Consider the following 15445-nt stretch of genomic DNA (forward strand, 5'->3'; position numbering starts at 1 on the left):
CTCTCTCTCTCTCTCTCTCTCTCTCTCTCTCTCTCTCTCTCACACACACACACACACACACACACCTCTACACATCCTACACAAATATATAATTGCATTATTCTGCTTCCTCATGGAGGAAGCTTTGTTTTCGTAAAAAAAGTTTTTTTTAGTTGCCGCTGCCAATGTGTTCAGAATGTTGTAAAACGTCGAAAAATTGCATTAAAAAAAATCTCCGTGTGTGTGTGTGTGTGTGTGTGTGTGTGTGTGTGTGTGTGTGTTTGTTAGTTTGTGTGTGTTAATATCCACATGTAATAAAAGAAGAAAAAGTAAACAAAAAGAAAAAGGCACATGAGATTAAACAGAAATAAGCATTTAATAACAATGTATTAATATTATTTTGAAAATTAAACTTATATTTACATTTTTTTATATTTCTATTTTGACGTAGAACTACGTCTTTCCCGAGTGGGGTGGGGTAAGGGTCAAAGCACATAACATGGCGTAGCGATATACGACGGTCGTAATCCCTAACCTGATAGATTAGAATACGCTAAAGCTTGTGCGTTACTTACGTCCACACGACTACGACTGTCATATGTGCTTTGGCTCTAATTTCGGGCCACGACTGCGACGTTTTCTTGCAACGAAAACATGAAACACTAATATTTCTCGAAAAATATTAAAGGAAAATATACTTTATTATAGTGTTTTTGAAAGCTCTCGATGTGAGCTAAATGTTCCTGCAATTTATTTTGGTGGTTCTTTATAACCGATTTTTTTGATATGGCAATGTTTTCAGAATGTTTTAATACGTGGAATATTTCTTGAAAAGTATTAAAGGAAAATATACTTTATTATAGTGTTTTTGAAAGTTCTCAATGAATTAAATGCTCCTGCAATTTATTTGGGTAGTTTTTATAATCGATTTTCTTGATATGCCAAAATGTGTTCAGAATGTTCTAAAACGCTAAGATCTGATTCCAAAATTCTAATTTTTCGAGGACGGCAACGATGAGTTTAATTTTTTTTAAAGATTTATACAGAAGATACGTAATGTAGCTACGCTCAAAGGAAACGAAGAATCGAGATCAGTTCCGCAAATGTTAAAATTATCGTTGACAGATGGAAAGAATAATTTTCAAGCCTTAGAAGTTGAACATATATCGGCTTTAAGGTATAAATGTATTAGATTAGATTGCGTTACTTACTGCCTTGTGTCGCTTTTTACAATGTCTCTTCTAATCATTTGTTTTACATGTAGTTAGTTAAAACACGCCACCTGGTACAAAAATACTGATAAAATCAGGAACTCTACCTGTGTCACATGGACTTTCTTTATTGACACCAGCGCATTTAATTTACGTACTTGGGGGAAAAGTTGCCAGTTTAGTGAAAAAATGGGAATTAGATAAGGTAAAACACATTTTACTTGATTAGATAATTTTATTTAATGGATATGGCGCATGTGTACAGAACTGCTTTCGTTCTAGAAATTAGCTTCATTCTTGAATAACATCTGCCGAGGAAGATGAGCCACTACCGTGGATACTATTTGGTAAAAAAATCGTAAAAGTATTCGAGCAAGATAAAAACTTCAAAGCCCCGGCAGAAACAGAAAAACCTAGCAAGGAGAATATGTAGTTTGAAGCTCAGCGCAATTAAGGATGTGATAGCGGAAGCTGCCAAGCAAGGCAGCAAGAAAGTATTTGGCGACGAGACTAAACAGGTTGACTTGCTTTTTTATATGTTCCATTAAATTAAAAGTTTGCGTTGATGTCTGAAAATCTAATTTATGTGCGTTTTACACAGCTATTGGATCATAGCGTACAGAAAATTGTGGATCGTGGATTTACCATAAATATTCAGTAAATAGAAATAACGTGGATAAAGCACTGAGATTTAAATATACCTGGACATATTTTGTGCTCCATGGAGCCTTTATAAAGCAGTGGATTGATTTCTACACAGTTTCCAGAGCCAAATTAGTGCAGGATTTAATTAGGCATTTTACATAAATTTGATTGGTAGAAAAGCGTCATAACGTTTTATTTGCTTACTGAAACTGGATAAGGGAACAACCAACTCATCTTGACCCCTTGAATTTTGCTAAACTTTTCATATGTTACAGTACACCCCATTCACTAATATAAAGTACAGTAATTCTGCCCAATGCGCAATAGTTTATTAATGTTTAAAATTTGTCGTGTGCGTAATTGTTTTAAAAGTCTGCAAAATAAAGTTTTATTTATGTACTATAATTATGTAGGATAAATAAGAAAAATATAATTATAATGACATTGCAAGGTAGTACATCACAATTAACAGAAATACATTAAAGTTGAATTTGTTTAATATTTAGCGTCGTCGCTGAATCGTCGTTAAGCGTCCCAGTACAATCAAACATAGACTTCGAAATACGTAAAATATTAATTATTTTTAAGTAATATCTTCAAGTAATAATATTTTATGGATACATATATAAATAAAAGATATTATTTCTAAAGATTTTTACTTGCTGAAAATGAGCGTCGAGCGTTGACGTGAAAAGGCACCTTTATGCCTTCCGTATTATTTACTCTTATGTTTAGTTTTAAGTTTTCTCGTGTAATTCGCGTTTACTTCATTCTTCGTAAGGTAATTCGAGTCAGTATCATCGCATTCGACCATATTTTCCGTTTCTCGTGTGATTTACGCGTCACTCCGCCGAATCTTTGCGCTGCCCTATATTAACCCCCCACCGCCGTTAGGTCGAGCTGGCCGATCTTTCCTACGTCCGACTAATTACGTTTAGTGTTCATTTTCGAGTTTTCGCGATTTTAGTGTGACTTAGTGGACGCGAGCTTACGCGTCTGGCGCCCAACATTAGTTCTGATTGTGAATTTAAGTGTCGGACGGCGCGAGAGACCCGTCGGAGAGGCCCGTCATCCTTCTCTCCTCACCTCTCTTTTTGATCCGTCTCGCGCTTCGGGCGCAAAAAGACGTGACAGTATATGTAAAATACTTAAACCTAAAGTTTGCAATAAGCAGCTTTTTTGCATTTTTGTTAATCAAGCGGAGATATTTTTGCGTTTTTCTGCTTTACCCTAATATGCATAATTATTGTTATAGGTGTTTATCACGGGAATGCGAAACCTTCTTCAGTTAGCGAATATTTGAAAGATTTCATTACTGAAAGCAAAAAACTAATAGAAGAAGGATTTCAATATGTAGGAAAATATTACAAGGTTGTAATAAACGCAGTAATCTGCGATACCCCAGCTCGATCGTATGTAAAATGCGTGAAAAGTCATAATGGTTCGAATTGGTGGCAAAACTGCAACCAAACACGTGAGCAACATTTTGAGTACTATATTTTCGGATGCGTTGGCGCGTGATTATTCATGGACAAGGCGGAAATAGTATATTATGCACCAAGGGGCGAAAGTAGCGTTTTTCAGACGAGTGTGAAGTTTGTCGCCCGAGCCAAAGGCGAGGGCGGCAAATCACACGAGTCTGAAAAAGCTTTCGCCTCGAGGTGCACACGATATTCTTTACAATATCTTTACGGAAAGTTCGACCTCCATGCCTAGAGAGAGGCGAGAGTGGCCATATTTCACGCCAGGACGGCATAGCGGGCGGAAAGTGGTTACTTTCGTCCCGCTAATGCCGTCCTGGCGTGAAATTGGTCACTTTCGCCCCTCTCTACAGGCATGGAAAATCGAACTTTCCGTGGAGATATTGTGAAAGAGCATTTGCCTTTCAAGGGATGAAAATGGCTAAAACTCTCAATGGTATATAATTTATCCGTACTTATGTATATTATATATTTTCTGTGTATATATATAATTAATTAATGATATATATTATTATTTTACAGAGACGATTTTAAAAGAACACCTTAACAAACCAAAGTGAGATAGAAAAAGAAGTTACGGTATAGTTTCACCATGCCGGTGATAGATGGAAAAGAAAGCATGCCATCCGTGGGATCCACGGCTGTAACGTCTCAAGAGAAAAACGACGACATAATGTGCTTAATTAATTTTTTTATGTCGCCTGTTAATCAAGTCAACGTCAATACGACCGATTAGCGAGATTATAACATACTTAAGATAGATTTAAAAAGTTCTTAATTAAAACAAGTTATTCATGTTTTTTAATCTAATTATTATTGCAAATTATTATTATTAATGTATTTTTGTATGCGTAAAATATATTATACTTTTTATTTCAAGATAAGATATAAAATAATAATTAAAATGTTTCTAATAATTATATAAAATATATATAGTGATTAGTACAAATGAGAATCCCGCGAAAGTGGATTGAGAAGCTCTCGGCGAGCTTTACATGCGAACTATTTTTACAAGAAGCTCTTAAAACACGATTTCTGAGCTCTTACAAGCGCAAATAAAACTTTATGCAAATTATAGATGTTTTCCATTTACATCAAAACTCAGATAAATCTCACTTTTGTCTTTCTTCAACATTCATGTTAGAAAGACAGAAGTAAGATTTATCTGAGCTTTAATGTAAATGGAAAGCATCTAATGTCGCTGCTTTTAGGCAGCTCGCAATAGTGGACGTACGAGCTCCTAGGGAGTTTATATGGAAGCTTTCCGGGAACTATTTTGAAGCTCGTAGGGAGCTATTAAAACATGATTTCTTAACTTCTTGCGAGCTTCGATGAAGCTCCCAGCTAGTTCTCAAAAGCGGACATATGAGCTCCCAGGGAGCTCCGTGCGAGTTCTTTTGAAGTTCAAATAAAACTTATGAAAAATTTTATAAGCTCTTCAGGAACTCCCCGAGAGCTCCCCGTGTTGCTTTTAGACAGCTCGCAATAGTGGACGTACGAGCTCCCGGGGAGCTTATATGGAAGCTTCCCGGGAACTACTTTGAAGCTCGCAGGGGGCTATTAAAACATGATTTCTAAACTCCCTGCGAGCTTCGATGAAGCTCGCAGGGAGCTCTCAAAAGCGGACATAGGAGCTCCCGGAGAGCTCCGTGCGAATTCTTTTGAAGTTCAAATGAAGCTTATAAAAAATTTTATAAGCTTCTCAGAAACTCTCCGGGAGCTTCCCGTGCTATGTGGGCAGTGCCGGCTCGTTACAAAATAGGCCTATTGGGCCAACGTCGCGCCGCGCGATTACAAAAAGAAGAAAAAACTTCTTTATTCTAACTTATCTGTAAAATAAAAAGCGAGTCATTATAAAAAAAAACTTACCCAGCATCACATACACACATGTCTAAAACCGCATAACCCAGGAAAAAAAATCTTTTATTTATTCATATTAGTTTATATTAGTAGATACATGATTATATATGATCATATAAGAAATGGAAAATATAATCTTAAACAATATTATATGGCTATATATAAGCATATATGATTATATACTCGGGAAAAATACCTCTTATTTGTTCATATTAGTAAATATATAATTATATATGGTCATATAAGAAATGGAAATATAATCTTGAACAATATTATATGGCTAAATCTCTTTAAGTATAACTTTATACAGTCATATATGGTTTTATATACTAGTATATTATCATGTGTTATCATGTAATAGTTATTTGTGTAACACGTGCGGGTTGAGAATTGGACACTGGTGCGGGTGATCGCACTCGCCTTTGCGTGCGGGAATATCTCATTCCTGCACGGGTTCAAATGGGGAATTTCTCGCGTGGGAAATTGGCTATTTGTCGCACAGATGGCGCGCGCGGAATGGGCCACTTTCCACGCACGTATGATATGATGATATAATAGTTATTTGTGCAACAAGTGCTGGAAGATGAAAATTTACGGGTGCGGAGTTGACGCACGAGCCAAAGACAAGTGCGGTCACCGCACCCGGGAATTTTCAACTTCACGCACGTGTTGCATACCCTATTTTATGTTGCAAGTGCGTGGAAAGTGGCCTATCACGCACGCGTCGCGTGCGTAATGGGCCACTTTCCATGCACGTGTGACATAAAAGTATATTTATAAGGTTAAAGATAATTATATATGAATATATACTCTGTAATGGATCAATCCATATAAATTTGTATAACTAGCTGTTATAAAAATATTCTTCTAATAGTATATTATTTTACTTGACAATATCAAATTAATATAAAATATATTATTTTTAGTTTCAGTTTACACAATTGCGTTTTAAGTCTGACAAAGTCCATATTGGCACGCAGTGCCAATTTAAAAAACTGAAACATGTATTTAATAATAATTGATATTGTAAAATATTATTAAGCATCAAGATCCGCTTCGACCGAAAACGGCACTTCTCATTGCTTATATGTTATTTTAAGTTTTCTTTTTTTTTCTAATTTTGCATAAAATACTTAATTTTTTTAATTGACATATTAATTTTTATATTAATTTCCATGGAAAGATTGAAGGTTTGGTTGAAGGTCTGTTAATTTCCATGTAAAATTCGGTTTTAACATTTTTTTTTTATTAAGCGGTATCCATAATTAATGTAGAGAATCTAAACCGATTTTTAGTACTTTTTAAATTTTTTAAAAAAATCTAAATTTGAGAAAGTTATAGCTTGCTAAAGTTTCTTTGATGACGGCAACTTCAAAAGGTATGATGTCATTTCTTATATAAAGTATGACGTCACAGCACACTTTCGTGTACTATATTTTCTTCAATTTTGAAGATATTGCAAAAATTCAAAAAGTTTACAAAGAAAGTATGCCATAATCTATCAGACCGCTTAATAAAAAAAAATTCATGTTAAAACCGAATTGTAGTATCTTATAAACATCTAAAAAAAAAACAAATTTATGTAGATTTTTATGAATTCGAGTTGTAAAAGGCTTAAGGATTTTGTCGTTTTCTGTAGAACCGTGTAATTGTATGCAAAATTACAACCATTCACGAATAAGAAATTTATATAGGTAAAAAATTGTACATTTATATATTTTTTTATTGGACTTTACAACAGACTATACGAAAATAAAAACATAAGTATTTTGACTTCTGCAAATTAAGAAGTTATTAATAATAGATGAATTTTGGAAGATTTGTGTAAAAACTTGTAACATTTAACTAAAAATTACAAATTTTAATTAGCCATAATTGTAATTGATTTTTGAGCTGTACAAACAAATCGGTATTTGTTACTATTCATACAAAATTGTAGTATTTTATGAGAAACTAAAAACTGGATTAGGTTCTAATTTGTATAGTTTTACGATATGTAAATTGTGGTAGATTTCTATAGTCATTTATAAATAATTGTAGTATTCTACAAGCAAGCAGATGTTTTAATTTTTTAAGATTTTGTTTCTTCTTAAATTTTTAAAATTTGTAGATCTTTGTACTATTTTTTATAAAATTGTAGTTTTTCATAAAATACTACTTGCAATAATTTCTTGATTTGAGAACATTGTAATTTGTGGTACTATTTCGTAAATATTTCTACAAAAAAAATAACTATTTATACAAGAAATTAAATGTTTCAACAAAAATGTACAAATTTCTATTTTTAGTCATATTTTGTAGTTATTCATAGAAATTTTTTCTGCCAGGGTAATAATAATTATTTATTAATGACACTTTCTTATTACAGTATCTATACGTTTTTCTTATTAAAATATAAATCAAAATCAAAATTTTCTTTAAATATAATCTTTAGCGTCAATATTGCGTAGCATAACATATTTATTGACGGCGCTGCTAACTTGACAACGGCCGAGAATATTATCAAACATAACTAACCGCTCTTCACATGGCACGTGTAAGTGGCCGTCTTTTATCAATTAAAACGTTCATAACAGCAATTATATTCTAATACAGACTTGCTACACCGTAGATTGCTGCAATGTATTCTCGTTTTTTATAAGTTGCGATAAATGAACGATAACTAGCACATTTGTTACACTTACTACGTTTACGCGAGCGTTACTACTGTAGTAACTTACGATAATTCTCTCGCGTAAACGGGATGTTGTAATAACTTACGATAATTTACTCCGCGTAAACGAGTGAATTATCGTAAGTTACTATCAGAAGTATAAGGCCCGGTCTACAATCAGTCGTATGTCGGAGAGTCGGATGTCGGAACGTAGATAGTCCAATGAGGAAAATTCGTTTCCAAAAAAGAAATTCTCTCATTGGCATTAGACCATCGGCTACGTTGCGACATCCGACTCCGACATACGTAGACCGGGCCTAACGCTCGCATAAACGTAATAACTGTCGATTGCCGTGTGGACGTGCGTCACATTACACTGTGCCCGCACAATAGCCTCTTCTTTATTTCGAATTTTAACTTTTAATTTGTTTAATATATTATGATCAACAACATATCTTTTTATTTTGAATTTTAATTTTTTTATTGTAAATATTACGCTAAGACCAATATCTTAAAATGTTCTGCGGTAATATTGTTGCGTGTTCTTCATGGTAGTAAGGTCATAGTCGTTTAAAAATAACGCCGCGGCACAACAAGTTGAATTTAATTATTTGCATTCATTTACGCGTATATGGCAATAGAAAAAGTTTTCAATGTATTGAAAGGACGCTTTCGCCGTTTAAAATTTTTTAATGAACTTCGAGATGTTAATTTTATCGTCCAAGTTGTTGCATGCTGTGTATTACACAACGAATCAATGAAGTCACGATATGAGGCCATGTCAACTATATCATCAGATTTCTCTTTTTTGTCTGGAAATAACTTGAAAAATCTGAGTTTGAATGAGCTGAAAAAAAGTGCTGCTGACTTTGGACTTCACTACTCATTGGACGTAGACAAAGTGGAACTTGTGTCCGAATTAGAAGTATTCAAAGCACAAGTGCAGAAGCTGATCAAGGAATTAGAATCAGCAACTCCCCTGGATTTATTAAAATGCATTCAAGAATACTCTCTGGATGATATTTATCCAAACATCAAGACTGCACTTCGAATTTATTTAACGTTACCAGTGACTGTAGCATCTTGCGAACGCAGTTTTAGCAAGCTCAAATTAATAAAGAATTATCTCCGTTCTGCGATGAATCAAGAAAGATTAACTAGCCTTGCATTAATATCAATAGAAAAAGAAGTAGTTTCACATATAAATATAGATGCAATAATAGACGAATTCTGGGGAGAGGGGGGCGCCGATACAGCTCCTTGCCAAGGGTGTAAAGGATCCTAGATACGTCTCTGTGAATTTCTATGTCCATAATGATTGGGATGGGTTAATAATGTTAATATTAACTTTCACACAAAATTATGTTACCTAACTTAACTCAAGTGACATGTATTTTAAAAAAAGATGTGAAATCTTTAAATTAAATTGCGCCAATTGCAAAGAGAATATGTATATTGCAATGCTTTAAAAAATAATTGTTGTGCAACTACTTTTAAAAAATAAAACTCAAGTGGTATCTTTGTGTTCCTATTCAAGGGTCTTCCTATTCCAACCCAAGTGGTAACAGTTTCTTAATTCTCTTTAACAAATTTTTAATATTACAAAAAACCATTTTAATTACAAAAAATTAAAGAAGTTACAGTACAAAATAAAAATATTTAATTAAATAAAATAAATAAATTTTTCTTGTAAAAAAACTTGGCGCTGCTAGACTTCGAAATTTAAACATTAGTACTAAGATTTTTGATTAAATAAAAAAAAACAATAAACATAAGTTAGGGAAGAATGCGACAGGAGTAAAAAAACCGCCAAGTTTTTTTACAAAAAAAATTTATTTATTTTATTTTAATTAAATATTTTTATTTTGTACTGTTACTTCTTTAATTCTTTATAATTGAAATGGTTCTTTGTAATATTAAAAATTTATTAAAGAGAATTAAGAAACTATTACCACTTGGGTTGGAATAGGAAGATCCTTAAATAGAAACATAAAGATACCACTTAGGTTTTATTTTTTTAAAGTAGTTGCACAACAATTATTTTTCAAAGCAATATACATATTCTTTTTGCAATTGGCGCAATTTAATTATAAAATTTCACTTTTTTTTTTAAATACCTGTTACTTCAGTTCAGTTAGGTAATGTTATCGACTTGAAATTTTAACTGAAAGTAGAGTATGAATGTAGCTTTCGACTGCAATCTCGTTTTGACAGTGTTACTATAGTTGTTGAGAAAAAAATTTTGTCTCATTACTTTTTAAACAGAAAACGTGTACACGTATATAGAGTGAGTTTTTTAAATTAAAATATTTTAATATCTTAAAAACATTTTTTTTTTAATTTGAAACAAAGCTGTTTGGTTTGGGGGAGAGAAACACAACAGAATTATTTATTTTTGTTTTGATGGGCGTTTCGAGATAATTTTAGGGTCAAATATATATATTTTTTTACCAAAAATAAATGTTTGTTTTGCCAATAATGTTTAACCAAAAATAATATATTCAAATCGACAACAATTGGCAAAAAATATACATAAACTTCACAACGTTTCAACCCAGGCTTCGGGTCCTTATCAAGTGATTTAACAAAACAAAATAAAGCATGGGGTCAAATAACATCGTCAATAATTAAAATATAAAATATGAAAAATATAACAGAAAATTCTTTTTCGTCAATGCAGAAATATTTAAGCGCAAATAAAATTCAAAATACCTGATGAGAAAAAGGCTACCATCGTCGACACATTCTCTAATGTTTATGAGATTTTAACAGAAAAATCATACATAAAAGGCTAGAATCAATAAAATTAATAAGTATGATGTCAAAACCCACAAACAATAAAAAAAGAGGGTTACTATTTACCAGGAGAATGTCTCACGATAGCACCAATTCACATTTCGTATCATATCAACGAATTAAAGCGTCTAGGAGTTACACAAAGATATCAAGCTTTTCGAGCCACACAACGACTCATGTTCACACTATAAAAGTCCGGAACGAACTGGCAGTATCGCATATACTTAAAAGTTTACAAGGTTGTCAGGTCAGAGTAACCAATCGCAGAAAACAAAATTATACGCTCGAGATGACGTTATCGTATATGCAGGGATTTAAATTATCCGTGTCTTTTTTTAGATTAATAGTATCAGAATATTTTTTTATAAGAAACATTTCCGCAATTTCTCTCTTTTTTGTATTCTGTACCCTGTGCATCTCAACCTCGGACCATTTAAAATCATGCCCATGGGAAACGCGATATTTGCTGACAACGGAATTAACTAATTGGAATTAACTATATATTTTTTTAAATAGAGATTTATATTTTTTTAACGGCATCTTATGTTACGCAAAAAAAACAACTTTTGCTTGAAACATTTTCTTATCCAGCCTCTACTTTCTATGACATTGAACATTATTAACAAGAAATATTAAATATTTCAGAAATTTGAAGCAGGATAAAAAAATGTTGCAGATAAAAATTATTTGGTATTGAGGGGGAAATAATTTGATGTCGTTAATAAAGTACAGGCTTTAAAGATTGGAGATTGTCAACAAATGTGTTGGCGTAGATCACTGCGAAATGTATACACAATAAGTATTTTGAGTAATAATTGAAAAGAAAAAAGCGAATAATTAGACAACTCCGCCTTTGTTCTCCTCGTGCATATCTATGTATATTGTCTTTCACGAAATCAAGTGGTCATGTCCGGACACTTTTTCGGATCTCATGTTGTTTATATGTACAGCACATAGACAAGTGCTCTGTTTGTTTTTTCTATCTGATCGAGGTAAATATAATATTTACCCTTACGACCCTCCCCTTCTTAATAACCTTCTCATTTACTCATTCTATTAGAAAATGTACATTTGTATAAAATACACGTAAATCCAATAGAAAACTTTTTAATTGGTCTTTAATTAGTCGATTTTTGTAAATTTCTAATTATTTTAAAGATACAAATATTTTTTTTTACAGAACGATTACAAATACAATGTTACATTATACTGTTAAAGATTGTTTGTTGGTTTGGTAATAATTAACATTAAAATAAATCTAGGGTCTCTCAAATCCCAATGTGTAATTTGTGCACCTTTTTTTTACTAGTAAGGGAAACCGGGGCTATATATGTGTCCACACTTCACGCTTTTTTCAAGTTTACTAAAAAACTAATAAAGATATTTGGCTAAAATTGTAATAATATAACCTTTCAACCTTGCTATAAAAAAAAACATAATTATAGAATCGTTAATTTTTTACCATTTTAAAGAGGTAAATTTTTTAAGTAGGCAAGTCAAGCGTAGACAGCCCCATATGCGGGGCTATCTGTCCACATTCGAGGGGCTGTCCATCATTTCCTCCTCCTTTCTAAAAAAAGGCATGTTAAGTCGATACTCGCATATCTTGAAGTTTTTTGTTGCCGCTTTTCCGCGATGCCAATTGGTTCTCTCGCTGCACTTACTTCATTTGCAGCTGTCATCGTATATTTTGACAGTTGTGTGTATCAAGAAGTTAATAGTGTAATAGTAATTGCATAATGTTAAAGCTAAATAGCGCGCGCGAAGCGCGCGTCTGTGGTGTCTAGTCCTCTTCTAAAAAGGGCATGTCGTAGGTATTGTCACTTTTCCGCGATGCCGATTGGTTCTTTTGCTGCGCTTACTTTATTTGCAGCTGTCATTGTATATTTTGACAGTTGTGTGTATCAAGGGTTAATAGTGTAATAGTAATAGCATAATGTTAAAGCTAAATAGCGCGCGCGAAGCGAGCGTCTGTAGTGCAATGTCTAGTATAATAAAAAATACATTATTTATATTAATTTTTATATTTATTTACAATATTATTTATTGTTAATATATAATATTGAAAAAACTGCCTAGTCGTTGGAGTCAAAGCAGTAGTAGGCACTTTGTGTAGATTTTTTGACAGGATTCCTGCGTGGAGCTGATTTTTCTTTTAATACGGTGGCATCAAACAGATTTTGAGTCCGTTGTAAAATTAATGTGATAAGTTTCTTTTGTCCCCTCAATTTTTTAATCTTTTTTTTTTTTATTTGGGGCCTTTAGTTTATCCTCGGCAGCGTTTGAAATAGAAAATATTTAATAATTTAAGACAAACTCATATATTTAACTTGACATGTATTTTTAAAATAAAAATTTGATGACGCGATTGTTGAATCACAGGATCAAGTAGCTGCTCGTAGGTCACTTTTTTACAGTAGTGGGTGAGAGTCCGAACATTTATTTCAAAGTCTAACGCTGTTTTTGTGAAAAAATTCTCGCTCGATTTTTATTCTTTTAATCACTCAAAGTATAATTTTATTGGATATGTCTACCTTATCCGTCTTAAGGAAAATCTTTCTTCTGTAGTTACGCATCATTATCTATTTATAAAAGAACAATCCGTCATTGAAGTGTGGACAACACATTGTCCCATCAAAAATAAGACAGATAGCCCCGACCACGTTTTTCAGTCTTTAACATGTTGCCAATTTTAGATTATGCGGAATTAAGATTTAACGTTTCTCACACCTGATAACTGTATATTAATTGATAATATTATGAGCTGCTTACTTTAATTTGAGTTAAACTACTGTTGCACAGCCGACCGTCGAAAAATGTGAATAATTGTTTTCGCTTTTCTTTTATCGTATATAGCATCTGCGAGAAGCATCGCAAGAAAACAAACAACGTTTAAATCTCTTACGTAGAGCATTTCTAAACTATTTGTTACAATGGTAGAGACGTCTGTCTCTTAAAACCTCAGGTAGCAAGCCCCCGTAGACAGATAGTCCCGGTCTTCCTTAAGCATATTTTCTAATTCATTTTATTCGAGTTTATAATGTAAATTTATATTCAAAACAATATTTGATTATATAAAATATTAGAAAACTCTTACCTGCGTAAAATACGTCCGTTCACATTTGCTGCTTGATCACTCAATAATGAAAGCACAGGTCGTACCTGTCGGATCTCTGAAATAGAAACTTGACTGCTACAAAAACAGACTTGATGATGCTTTTATATTATTTTCCCCACTCGAGTTAACGATTCGAGGAGGGACGGTGAAAGGCAGATAATAATGAAGACTTCTCTCGCGGTGATAATCATCCGTACAAATTTACCTTTCAAGATAAATAAAAGCGCCAAGTAAACGCATATTAGTGTATATGTTGTTACCTCGAAAAAAACAAAGTGGTAGTAGATGGTAGTGGTAAAAAAAAAATATGGGAGACTATGAAAGATCCGTGAGGAGGAGAGAAGAGACCGCGCGCATCACACATGCATCGCGGCCAACGGGTAAAAAAGGTGAAAAAAGGCACCAAGTATACGCATAATGTTGTAAATCCAAAAATTCAACCTAAGTGGTAGTAGCTTTACTTCTCCAGCTCCTTAACAAAATTATTATATCACAAAATTGCGTTACTTACCCATACAGCACAGATTGTTGCAGAAAGCTTCCAGAAAGGTTTCAAACCCAAGTTTTTTGAAAAAGGTAATTTTGTACTGATATCACGCATATTGTAGTATTAAGCAGGGATCGACAAAAAATTTCCATTTTTTTATTTTACACACGTACACAACACGCGTACTCACGCGTACACGCGATTTTTGTGGAAGCAACCTCGAGATTCACGGTCATCTCTCCACGTGTAGTTTCTTTTTTTTCTCTCGGCATCGCTTTTCGCCGTGCTGTGTGCACCGAACTACAACTATTATATGTGTGAAGAAGACGGCCTTGGTCTCACGCGGCCATTGGCCCGGCCTAGAGAAAGCTTGAACCACAATTGGCCTATCAATTTTTCTTACGGGCGAAGCTGAAACGAGCAGAGTCGAGCCGACCCGATACGGCAAAACATATATTCGCTAATTAGCACACTCTGCATTGTCGATCTTGACGGGGCATTGGTCGCCGTTCCCTTCCCTTGACCGCTTTCCTCCATATTAGAGTTTTTGTTTCTGCTCTAATTAAATCGACGACCGCTCTTATCTGCTCGCGAAATTTGGATCCCGCGAGCGCACCGCGCTATCGATATGCCGCGGCAATCGCGGAGACGGAATTTTGCACTTCGTGATTTTTCAACCTGATTATTCAATCAAGAGGATTTGTTGTTGCTCGTAATATAATCTTTTTTGATGCGAAAATTCAATCGATGCCGAGAGAATCCCAATTTTATTCAAGATTAGAAATCCCTTCTATGACGTTACATTCATTAGATTTGTTATGCCGAGTTAGTCCTAGGGAAAGGAAGGAGGAATTTGATCTCTCCCTCTCCTATAGTATTGCTTCCTCATAGAGGAAGCTTTGTTTTCGTGAATTTCGTATATGAACCTTTGATTGCGTATAAAGTTGGGTCTAATCAACCAAATTTAAGTGATTTATATATGAAATAGGGGTAGAAGAAACCAACGAAGAGATTGGTTTTTGAGTTTTTGATGCCAATATGTTCAGAGTGTTCTAAAATGTCGAAATATCGCATCAAAATCGCCTGTCCGTATTATATGTGTGTATGTATGTACAGATTTAATGTCTGTGGTTGCTCTAACTTTCGCAAATATTGAGATATCGGGCTGTTTTTTTTTTAATCGATAGAGTATCATTCAAGGAAGGTTGGTATTGA

At 33.6% G+C, this 15445-nt stretch overlaps 2 long non-coding RNA genes across 2 annotated transcripts in view; one reads left to right on the forward strand and one right to left on the reverse strand.

The window, feature by feature from the left end:
• The window catches only part of LOC112467122, an 11272-nt gene extending 466 nt beyond the window's left edge, over positions 1-10806 (reverse strand). Inside the window, exons 1-2 of the long non-coding RNA XR_003042213.1 lie at positions 10692-10806; positions 10542-10620 (exon numbers count right to left, since the gene is read on the reverse strand). This is a non-coding gene — a long non-coding RNA (uncharacterized LOC112467122). The remainder of the gene's footprint in view (positions 1-10541; positions 10621-10691) is intronic.
• LOC112467123 lies at positions 967-1879 on the forward strand. Its single transcript, XR_003042214.1, has 3 exons — positions 967-1156; positions 1244-1395; positions 1473-1879. It is a non-coding gene; the product is annotated as an uncharacterized LOC112467123 (long non-coding RNA).
• Positions 10807-15445: the final 4639 nt, after the last annotated feature.

This window comes from Temnothorax curvispinosus, unplaced genomic scaffold (genome assembly GCF_003070985.1).
Source record: "Temnothorax curvispinosus isolate PA1 unplaced genomic scaffold, ASM307098v1 QBEX01016905.1, whole genome shotgun sequence".
NCBI classification, from domain to species: Eukaryota; Metazoa; Arthropoda; class Insecta; order Hymenoptera; family Formicidae; genus Temnothorax; species Temnothorax curvispinosus.